The 12,130-nt window shown below is 40.5% G+C and overlaps 1 pseudogene across 1 annotated transcript; it reads right to left on the reverse strand.

Moving 5' to 3' along the window:
- Window positions 1-538: 538 nt before the first annotated feature.
- On the reverse strand, window positions 539-3,399 carry LOC147426246 (uncharacterized; annotated as a pseudogene). Its single transcript, XR_015186096.1, has 3 exons — window positions 1,487-3,399; window positions 1,043-1,372; window positions 539-965 (listed from the first exon to the last, which is right to left on the reverse strand). The product of XR_015186096.1 is annotated as an uncharacterized LOC147426246 (transcript).
- Window positions 3,400-12,130: the final 8,731 nt, after the last annotated feature.

Below are 12,130 nucleotides of genomic sequence, written 5' to 3' on the forward strand. Positions count from 1 at the left end.
CACAATTTTTTTCAAGGCAAGTGTATATTTTTCGTGCAGACATGAAGACAATGATCAAACAAACCTATGGATCTATAACTTTTTGACACTCAAAAAGCGAACAATCTCAAAGCACATACTGGATGTAGAAGCTGAGACATTAGAGCTACAGGTACATTGTACCAAGACTTCTTTCCCACTTTTTATCTATGTCTGCCTCCATCCAGCTATATGCAACACATGGCAGTTTCTCCATGATTGCTTTCTTGGAAGCAAGACCCATTGCCCGCACCATCCATAACATGTCTATATATGATGTGGAAACATATCCTGTTTCATTCAATCTACAAGAAATTGATGCAATGTTTAAATATTTATCAGTCAATCTTGCATTATTTCAAGACAAGTGCATACTCAAATACATCAAAGAGATTTTACTTGTTTATACGCATCATTATGCTCAAAACGTCGGCTTCATTTGTGGAGTCTACTTTGACTAATTCAACTCGAACTCGAGGGTGTAGATCTGCATCTTTCTCGTAAGCAACACCTAACGAGATAAAAAATGATTATTAAATGTATTTCTTAAAAAAATTGCAAATTGATTCCATCAGCAATGCAACTAGCTTACTCTCTTTCAGTACTCCCATCCAGGTAGCAAGCCTATGGTTGCCATCCCATGTATACAACATTTTACCGCATAGATCGCCCCAACAAGTGTTTTGGATTTCAGCCTCAAACTCATCGTTTATTTCACACCACAAGAGATCCCATGTCTTCTTGGTATCGTCATCCACATCAATGATTGGATATCCCAGTGCATCAAGAGAGCATATGAAGCTTCCTTTGGGTTCGTAATACTCCTCCAACAAGAATGTATCTGCAAGAGGTTGCAGACACTTGGCATCCCAACTAATTTGTCTTGCTTTTTCCAGCTTCACCAAACGGCACAGTGGAACCCAAGGGAGCGAAGATTCGTGCTCTACCTGCAAGTAACATTATATATCAAAGACAAATCCAAAGGATAGTTATAGTAAGATTTAACCAGAAAGCTATAATTTACCTTCAAATTTCCTAGATGCTTTGATAACATATCTTGTCAAACTGTAACGTCTTCATTTATGGGAAATTCTCCCCCAACGTTTGCCCCTACAGTCATATAAGTCTCCATTTCTCGATCATCAATCGCCTCTTCGGAGTTGTATTTGTCCTCCATAAACCCAAACGACGCTCCTTCTTGAACTTTAGCTTTTCCTTTGGCAGAATTTTTGGATTTATTGATTGTCGCGACAGGTGGAGATGCCACCACACTAGCTGCTACGCTCTTCGAAATAGTCATAGCAGTAGATGAAGATAGTTCTTCTTGTTCTTTCCTTGCAATCTTGGTGACCCGCTATCAAACATTTAATACATTGCAAATTAATCAATATACAAACTTCTGGGAACTATTTGAAAGATAAAACTCCAATACAAGAAACACAAACTTCTTAATGAACAAAGCAATTACCGGATCCGTTTTCGGCCACACGACAAGGCTTTTTTGTGCCTTCTTCAGGGTATTCATCTCTTTGTTAGTTGAAGGTACATGAGGCAGAGGAGCATCCTTGCCATCATACACTTCTAATACGGCAATAGAAAAGCATCCTGAAGGCATTTTGCTGCCATGTATCTTCGTCAAGTTTTAAGTCTTCTCTATTCGTCCAATACCAATTGATTCCCCGTTATAAATGAACTCAACACTAGCACCAATATCATATTTCTTGGCCATCGGAAGAGAACTGATAGCCTAGCACAAAATACTAATCTGTCAAAAAGAAATGCAGTATCAATATTTCTTCTATTTTGCTCTTGAATCTCTCTTTTTCTACGTCTGTACATCTCTCTGTCTCTATCACTCTCTCGAAGATATTTCTCTCTACTATATTCGAATGTTAAATTTAAACTTTTATCCGTATCTTTCAATCTCTCTCATCCCTCTCGACCTACAATCATCTCTATCAACCTCCTTTGCTCTCCTCTCTCTTGCCCAACAACCCTATTTTGCCAAGAGAGCGAGCGTTGGCTTGCTGCGCAAGGGAGAAAGCAAGGGAGAGAGGGAGATAGAGTGTGGAAAGAAGTTATAAGTACCTTGAGTATTTTTCTCTCCGCGTGTTACGTAAGATTCAATTAAAAAATAGTTACCCAAACCCCCTTTATATAGGCTCCCTGTAAAGTTAATGTAGACGTACTTGGCAGGTGTACACACTCCCGTGCAACCAATAGTGCTAATAATACACCCTACGTAGCAGTACCTTAGTGAACAAAATTTTCGTCTATAATTGTGGCAGTTTGAGAGCCCTTGGTGAGTATTAAGGCATTGCTACAATACTACGTATGAAGCTTCTTTTAATCCTCTCAACCTCTATGTGCTAAAACCGTAAGTAGCTAGCACAAAAGCTGCTTGCTTAATTACCTAAGCATAACCATCGTAAGCTTCGATGTAAACGATCTTGCAAAGTAAGCCTACTCAACCACTCTTATTGGATCTTCCTTTCTCTCTCCTCCCCCCCCTCCTCTCTCTCTCTCTCTCTCTCTCTCTCTCTCTCTCTCTCAACATAAAGCATATAACAAAAATACTGAATTTATCAATACAAGGAGGAAGGGCGCTAGCGCTCACCATCTAAACCTAGAAGTGAACATAAGTAGGCGGTCGGCGCTAGCGCTCGGCAAAAGGAAAACACGAGGGTGCTAATCACGTCTCCATCTTGACGAACTACAAAATATAACCAGGGTTTTGAGAGCTAGGTCTCCTGCAATCCTTTATGGTTCTGCCCCGCTTACTGTTGCATGGGCAGTCATTGTTGATCATCTTCCTCGTAGCTGCAAGAAGAGGCAGGGACGCTCAATAGAAGGTAAACACCATGCGCACTAATCAATTCCTGTGCTCGCCATAGCCGCCATGGGAAAAACAGTCAATTCAACCTGCGCAGGCCCCTCCCATGCATGATTAGGATCAGGGAGTGCTACGCTCAGTAACCGGCTGAAGGGCCGGGTGATCGCACGAAATATCCGACCTTTGAGAGTGAGTGCTCATCACCTGCTAATCTGCCTTGTGTTCATTGAACTGGTTGATCGCACGAAATATCTGAGTCTTCGAGAGTGCTAATCATGTCGGCGAGCATCTCGTCTCCAGCTTAATGACCTACAAAATATAACCAGGGTTTTGAGAGGTCTCCGGCACTCCTTTTCGGTTCTGCCCTGTTGTGCAAGCCCCTCCCCTACAGGCTTAGGATGAGAGAGCGCTAGAGCTCAGTAACGAAATATCTGACCTTTGAGATCATCACGTGCTCATCACGTTCTCTCTCTCTCTCTCTCTCTCTCTCTCTCTCTCAATGATTGGCTAGAGAGCAAACCTGCACACGAAGCTCTGGCCAGCTTGTGCTGCTTGTAAGGAGCTTTTGTAGCTATTTAGGGTGGAGTTTTTTTAAGTAGCGCAATATGGCCTTTGTAGCTATTAAGGGCGGAGCTTTTTTTAGAGCTTTTCATAGTTTTTTTAGAGTTCTTTTAAAGCTTTTTATAGTACTCTCTAATTTGTGGAAATTACAAAAATACCCCTCAAATTTCAAAAATCCTCAAAATACTCTTGTATCTTTAAAAAAAAAAAAGATTTTCAAATCTTTACTCATGACAATTGACATATGTTTTTGAGTGCTTAGCAACTAATTTTTCACAAAATACCTTGCAACTAAAGAAGAAAAATATCTATTAAAAAATTAAGCTACTCATCTCAAATTCTAGTTTTAGCATCTTATATAATAGACAATCAATGTTTATTTTTTTGGTGAAATTTACAACAAAATATTGGGGCTATTTTAAGAACATTTTGTATTTGAGGGATATTTTGAAAAATTTTGGGGAGTTCCACTAGTTAGAGGGGTAATTTGGTAATTTTCCCTTAAATCTAATGCCCACAAGGTAAAGGAATAAAGAAAAACTCTAACAATACAACCAAAGTAGTTATAAGGGGTGTTTTGAAATTTGTGAAATTTGAGCGGATATTGGGAATTACATGAGGGGTATTTTTTTCCTTTTGTTAATTAAAAAGTTTAAGCACATCTCTAAGCCTCAATAATTGTAGCTCAAGGAAGGATTAACCTCTTGGCCGAACAATCTAACCAAAGTAGTTTCAAAGGTATTTTGGGAATTTGTGAAATTTGAGCAGTATTTTGGGAATTTCCTCAAATGAGAGGTATTTTAGTAATGTTCCTTGTGTTACTTAAAAAGTTTAAAGCCTCTATAATTGTAGCGCAAGGATTGACCTCTGAATCGAATTCCACATATGTGTTGGAGAGAATAAGGGGAGCTTCTAGCTGTGAAGAGAAGGAGAGTATTAGAGGTAGAGTAATTAAGCTAAGAGAGTGAAGAGAAAGAATGCAAAGCTTGCAAAACAAGATAAAAAATGAAGAGTGAGATAAATATCACGGAAGAATCGATCGAGATAATTACAAGCAATGTCAGAGAGAGGGAAAGGTAGCAAAAAAGGGAAAATAGAGAGAGTGTGCCATTTGCCTATAAATATAGGATAGGGGTCTTGGTATCTAATTGCCTCAACTGAAGTTTTGAGCAATGGCTACATCTTCAACGTGCACAGTGAGTTTGTTCTTGAATACTACTAGCATTGTCCCTCTGATGCTTGATTGCACAACAAGATTTGCCATCGTGAACCCTAGGGATTACGGCGGTTGTGGGGGCAGTGAGATGTTTGCCATCGTCTCCAATCCAGATGGGGATATCTAGACAGAGGTGAAAGATGGTGTTACAATCAGTCATCACTTTCAATTTCTTCTGGATTCAACCTTGTCTACAAGGTTTCTGTTGGTCACTGACAATCGAGTGGATAAGTCACCAAAGCCAACTGTGGCGGTAGTTGAGTTGTCGGATAGCTCCATTGAGGGGATTACGGTTAAAAGCTTTATCGACAAAAAGAATAAATTTTTTTCTGCTTTTCATCAAGCAGAGCTAGATGGTTTAGCAGCAAAAGAAAAAGAACACATAAATAAGTCTTCGCATTTGGACCAAATGGAAAAAACTTACATTACGTTGGAATACATTGCTTTCAATAGCCACAAGTATCCCAAGTTGAGTTGAAGATTCTAGATGTCCTATTAAGAAGCACATTGATGAAGTTCCACAAGTGTATAATTCAGATTGCGTCTATGAGCTGGAGGCCATGCTAAATGGTGTCCAAAAAATGTTAGGAATGGAACAAAAGTATGATGGTCATTGTTGGGTAAAGCTTGTTCATTCTAGAATGAAGTATCCAGCATTGATAAAAAAAAGTAAATGTGGAGGGCACCTCATCTGCAAAAATAGCTCATGTTCGATCAATGCAATGAACGGGCAACCAAATGAGACTTCTTGGATAGGGAAGTTGCTAACGTCAATAGCATCTGTTGGTATGTTGAGCTTCGGAATGGAACTCTTCGTTGCTTCCATTGTGGTAAAAGTCCAGTTCTGTTGCAAGAGTGTCCCTACACTGTGTACTCAATGAATTCAATTGGACCCGTTTGTTTATCCACATCGGAAGGCATAATCACCCCATCATAAAGGGAGTTCTACGCTCGGCAATACATAGGACGAGGGAGCTTGTGTCTCGTGTGGTGTCTGAAACACCACTGGATCTAGGCATTTGCAGTTGAATATGGCAAAGCAGATGGTAATGGGGGAAGTGATTCGAGAAAATGGGGAGGAGCTAAATAGCAAAGAGCTACTATCTTTGTTGGAGGAGATTCAACCATATTCATACGCAAAGGTATTGATTTATATTTGTGTCTATCAAATAATAAACGTCCTCCTAGAGAATGATCTTTGAATATGTTTTATTAAATTTAGATTCGAACACTGGATGAGAGAAACAACTACCACAAGGATTGGTATTGGTGCCGAGCCTCAATTACTGTGGCTAAAAAATAGTTGTGGCTCCAGGTTCTTCCACATTATGCTTTTTCCGGGTCAATCCATAGATCATAACAAAAGATGTCATGTGTTCAAAATGTCGATCAATGACCCAGGTTTTGGTGTGGAGCTTGTGAATAGGATGCAACAAGACGGAAGTGGAGGCTTGCGAAAAATCTAGGTTTGTTTTGATCACGTTCGTAGAGTTGTGGGATGGACAACAATGGCAGCACATGTCTACGATCCTACGTAACTCCTACTTACATGGTGTGCATGTTTTGCGCCTATCCATTTATGGTATACAATAATCTTCAAACTTGCACGATTCAAGAAATGCAAACAATTGCAATTTGTGAGATGAAACAAGAGGACACATAGGCACAAGTCATGTTTTGGGAAATGTTGAATTTGGTGCTACTGGAAAGTGGGCACAGACCATCTCATTTTAGAGGATTCATGGCAGATGAAGCTGGTGCAAACTAGAAAGCTGTTCAAACTGTGTTCAATGGAGGACCTGACAATGTTATGGAAGGGAGAGAACGGTCATGCTTGTTTCATTGGGAGCAAAGCTTGCACATTCATACCATGCAATAAGTGCAAAAAAAATTCAAGACGAGCACAAGCGTATGTGTGAATTGTGGCGTTGTGCAAGAAGCAAAGAAGAGGCAACCAGATTGTACAGGACTATTCGAGCTTGGTGGGCTTCTGGAAAAGTGTCAGACTATAACTTGTCGCAAATGAATTGCTGGCTAAGTTGGTGGCATGTGCGCTACCCTCGCTGGAGAAAGCACTTCGTTGGGGTAAAACAATGATTGTTAATGGAGATTAGTATAATGTTGCTTTTGTACAATATCTTGATAACAATATGATGCAGGAGGTGGATGATTTGTCATACATTCCTACTACAAACCTTGCTGAAACAAAACATGCAAGTTGGTTAGCTGGCGAGGGAAACAAAGAAATGTTGAGCTTGTACGATGCCTGCGTTTTTGATCTTTCAAATGCTCTGTTCCAAAGTGTAAATATGCTTGCTTTTGTCGAAGGTCAATATCATGGAGCTGGACCTTCTGCTGAAAAACTTGGTCGTAGGGCTCAGCAAGGCTGGGCACCGGGTCGAGCTATTGTAGCTAGAGAGATTAAGGATGAGCTAGCAGGTACACAACTCTATTGTGCATCGACAATGGAGGGAGATAATATTACAGTTGCCAAGAAGCGAAAAACATACTGCAATAGTGAGTTGTGAGGAAGAGAATGTGTCGCATAGACCAGAATATCTCACACATAACATCCCGCAAAGTCGTGGAGGACCCCAGAAAACATCCATTCGATCAAATAATGTGGTCGAAGAACAAGGAGGAGGGATAATGGTTGAGGAGATAGATATTCACAAAACAATGTGGGCAATCTGTCGTATTCCGAAAGGGAGCAGGGTACAATGCCAGGGGTGGTTAGGTTCTAGATTTGGCAAATGCAAAATAAATATAAAGAACACGGGTGCGGGTTCAGTTGCGCCATCCTCTTGGGGGATTCGCACATGGCACTGGTCAAGGGACTCATACAAAAGCACAATTCATGTGGTTTTGCAATAATAATGTGGATCACACATGGAGGATTTGTAACACAATCACCCAATGCCCTGCAAGAGTCCCCAACACTTGGCCAGTGGAAAGGGGAACGAACTTGAATGCTTCAGAGCTATTGGAATTGGAGACAAGAGGCTTCACATTCAAGAAAGTTGCGGCAAAGGAAACAATCAACATGTGTTATCGGACCGGAGTGTCAATTCAAGCCTCGAAAAGAATTGAATCGGCCACAACCATGGAGGCACAAATTGTTTAGCACACCATAGTGAAGGCAGGCGTGCATGAAAAATTCATGGTGGATACATCTTCTTCCCAAGTCCGAGGAGAGAGGTATGAAGTTCATGTTGCCAATAGCCCGATGTGTACATGTGGAGAATTTGGTGAATGAGTGGCACAAAGCAAACCATATATGGCCTGCAAGCATAATTACTACATCTTCATTTGCTATTTTGGCTTGGATTTGAACCACAATATGTTTATCCATCAAAGTAAGCTCACTAGTGAGAATCTGCTACATGTATTCAACTGTCGGCAAACAACATAGAGGATAATGTTGATTGGAAAGATGATTTTGATTGATTTATTTTATTTGGATTTCATAATGTACATACAAATCTGTATGGTACGAGATGTAACTAATGACGTAATATTGTATTTCTTGTTGTGCGAATTCATGGTTCGAGGAGATGACTTCTATCTTGCTCTTGGTCTAATTTTTGAATGGTGTGCTCTATGGATTGCATATGATATAATCTGACACCCAATTTCTATGTTTGATGAAAACCATGGTTTGATAGACGGGCTTGAAGATAATAAATTTGGATTTCATAATGTACATACAAATCCGTATGGTACGAGATGTAACTAATGACTTAATATTGTATTTCTTGTTGTTGTGAGAATTCATGGTTCGAGGAGATGACTTCTGTCTTACTCTTGGTCTAATTTTTGAATGGTGTGCTCTATGCATTGTAGATGATATAATCTGACACCCAATTGCTATGTTTGATGAATACCATGGTTTGATAGATGGGCTTGAAGATAATAAATTGATGTTTGTTGAATGCCATGGTTTGATAGATGAGCTTGAAAGTGTGTTCTTTCTTTGGTTGAACAAGCTATTTAAAATTCCTAGTAACAAAAAACACTCTTGAAGGCACGAACTCCAATGATGTAGAGAGATTTTGCAGTGCATACACTACCCTAGTAGATATATTAGAAAAAGCTTCCTCAAAAGCTTCCTCCAAAAGCTCTCTCGTTTCCCATCCCCTAGGCACGCCAAGAGGTTGTCAGTCTCTTGTTCAAACACAATACACTCCGTGCAAAACAATCTATGAACTCTTTAATTGCAAAAAACTTGATTTCTTCCTCTCTGATCCAATCACACATCCACATGCAAACCAATAGCAGATCGACTCTAATCAACACCAAACTTGGCAGGCATATTCCTTACTAGGTCAAAAACATTCATGGACCACCAAACCTCAGATCTGCACACTAGCCAAAATTGCAATTTTCTCCAACAACACAATTACAGGTCATTGAGTCTGATGTCGAACAAGCCTACTAGGTACTTCTAAGTGTTGGGAATCATATGTAACTGATGGAATCTTAAAACGATGCTCGAATAGCGAGATATGTCACATGGAAGGTCGTGGAGTCGATGCTTGAATCTCGCAAAATGCTTGTAATGTAGATATCGACTTGTAGAGCTCCTTAAGGCTAACGTGCTAGTGCTCTCAGCTTGTCGATACGGTTGTTGGGGTACAGGCGCATGTGCCTTGCTCGGCGGCCTAGACGATGAGCGTCGTCCACTGACACCACTTATTATTGTACATATACCAAGAATAAGGAGCTCCTCACTTTGAGGTTGACTCCACCTCTCCTTCTTGCATGCACACCGCATTGCATTCTGCACCATGCAAGCACGCATCTACATACATGCAATCTTCAACTGGTATCAGAGCTTTGGCGACGTGCGTGCGACGGCTTCTCGACGAGACAAAAGCGATGGAGGTTGGCTATGGCAGCTTGAGCTCGGTGGCCGTGGATCCGGCTCGACAGCGTTACAGCTTGTATAGAGCTTGTGTAGCAAGCCATTGCTGAATTTTGCAGAGAAACAACAGGAACAAGAAGTGTTGCAACTCGTTTTTGCTATTTTTGGCTCCCGAAACACTGTTTTTTGCATAACTCCGTCACACAGAGTCGGATGGACATGATCCAGGAGTCTAGGTTGGGGTTTTGGCACATTCTAGACGCGATAATGACATCCAATTTCTAAAATTATTCTTTGAATTATTGCAGGTGCAATCTTGGTCCACCCACACACTGTGTACTCTCCCGCACGCATGCATCAATGCACACACGCTCTTCAACGATAACCGTGTGGTGTGATGCAAAGGGATGAAATCTTGACAGTAAGAGGGAGCTCACTATGTACAAAGAAACCTTATCTCTTTATTGATGATAATAGAACTTATTTTTCAAAACCTTACAAAGTTGTTTTTTATACCCAAGCTAAGGGTTTTATATGTACAAGGGCTAAACTGCTTCAAAATGAAGTAACCTATCCAAGAAACTTGTCTAGCTTATAACACAAGTCGGAAGCTCATAGCTCCGGATTCCATGTAAATGAAAAGCGAACAAAGATTTAATGGTTTTTTGACATGAAATTTACATTCAACTTTATGTTATGCAGATTGAAAAGGCCTTTCAAGCATCTCCTTCTCTTGAAAAAGCATCTGTTGTTGGAATCTTCCAACACTCTCCCCCTCCTACTTTATGGCGTCCTTGACATGAGTGAAGTTTTGAACTGCTTCTATATGTGGTCGAGTTATGCTCTTTTGAATCTTGACCAAATAACCTCCAATTAGACTTTGGGGGTTTGCGTCACTTCATAGACTCTTCGTACTTGTATCCTGCTTTTCTTGCAATTTTTTTCCTTTTTAGTTTTTTTTATAAAAGTTATAGAAAACAAAAACACAATAGAAAATAGAGAAAAAATGTGAAAATAAATTTAAAAATTCTAAAATGTGTACATAAGTACTCACACCTAAGGGCTCATGTGCGCGTCTGTCCCACGTGTCAATGCAGGGAACTTGCCAATACACTGTGTGCGAGCCACAAATGGCTCCAAGCATGCAACTAGCCTAAACTAGTAAGCTCAAAGATGGCGATGGTGTGTCACTCACCGCTCTACGCTTGTTGTCGTGGAGGATTCCTCGCTGCGAAGAAGGAGCCGCCGCTGCGCCGCGCTCAACCGCTTCGCCGCCGCCGTGTCATCGTCGCAATGCTCGATCGCACACTCTCTCTCTCTCTCTCACGCATACACACACACACACGAGGAGATGAAGAAGAAGAAGGTGGAGATGGAGCAAGAGCACTCTTCAATTGCACAAATGAGAGAATGAGTGAATTTTAGGTTTAGTTGACTTTTATATGAGCTCGCCCCATTCACACTTGGGCGCCCATGCTTAGCCAACTAATCCCTTGAATGTTCCAGTTAGAGTGCGCCTCTCATCAACGATCACTCTTACCCTTTTCCTATTGGACCGACAAGCCCGGTACCTGACTCTATCAAATAAAAAATATGGTGTCCGTCTTAGGTGATAGGAAAGTGCGTGAGGGTTAACATGCCCTCCTTCCTGATGTAGATTCTGTCTTCGGAAGCTATTGAGTTGAAGCTCGTTTGTTGAGGTGGAAGAGCATTTGAGATGAATGTCCTTAGCCTGCTTTAGTCACTGCAAAATGAAACAACATTGGCACAGTAATTGCATTCTCATATACAATTAAAAAGCATATGCATTGTAGGCGGACAATTTGATTGGTAACAAAATTTTAAATCATTTGTCAGCAATAAACATTAAATTGCAATATAATCAAATGCATAAACAGTTGTAAAGATAAAAAATTAAACAAGCTTGGGGTCGCTAATTTAACCATCAAAAGGCACTAAAGATCGACTATTAATACCATGGGCAAGCTTCTCAATTTTCTCTGGTCAATTAAGTTGTTTAATCGTGAGAGCCAAGTATTTCATGTCCAAGGACTGACTAGAGGCTATACCTAGAAGACCTTGTAGTTAAGCTACGATAAAAGGAATTCTCATGAAATCATCGCCTGACTTATTTACTTTTCTTTGACCCCCCAAAGCCTTTTCACATTGTTTCAATTTTGATGTGTGTGCTTATTTTGTATGCCTTGGGTTTTTTGCTTTTCAAGGAAAAGCGCCCACACTGGGAACCTCTAGGGCTCTAGTACCATAGGCGATACATGTGAGTGAAGTACCAAATCAAGCTGAGATTTGTCTTTCCGCTTTAGATTTTACATTGTGGCACTTTGATTTTTTTGTTTGTTCATTTTCAGCATTTTAATTTTGTAAATTTGGGGGGTCATATAACACTGTTACCCTCCCCAGGCTCATCACACTAGTGAACTCCCTTTATAATACTTAAGCTAAAGGTCAATAGGGACTAAGCCCACTAGAAAGCCCTAGTACATTTCACACAATGCTGCCTAAATCGGATTAAGAACCTAAGTAACCATTGATTATTAGGAAGGCATTCCCCATGGTATTAAGAGAAGATCTCTAACACCTAGCTTGGTCAAACTAGCTTAGTTGGACTGCTTGATTT

Source organism: Adiantum capillus-veneris, chromosome 24 (genome assembly GCF_014529385.1).
Source record: "Adiantum capillus-veneris isolate H3 chromosome 24, ASM1452938v2, whole genome shotgun sequence".
NCBI lineage: Eukaryota > Viridiplantae > Streptophyta > Polypodiopsida > Polypodiales > Pteridaceae > Adiantum > Adiantum capillus-veneris.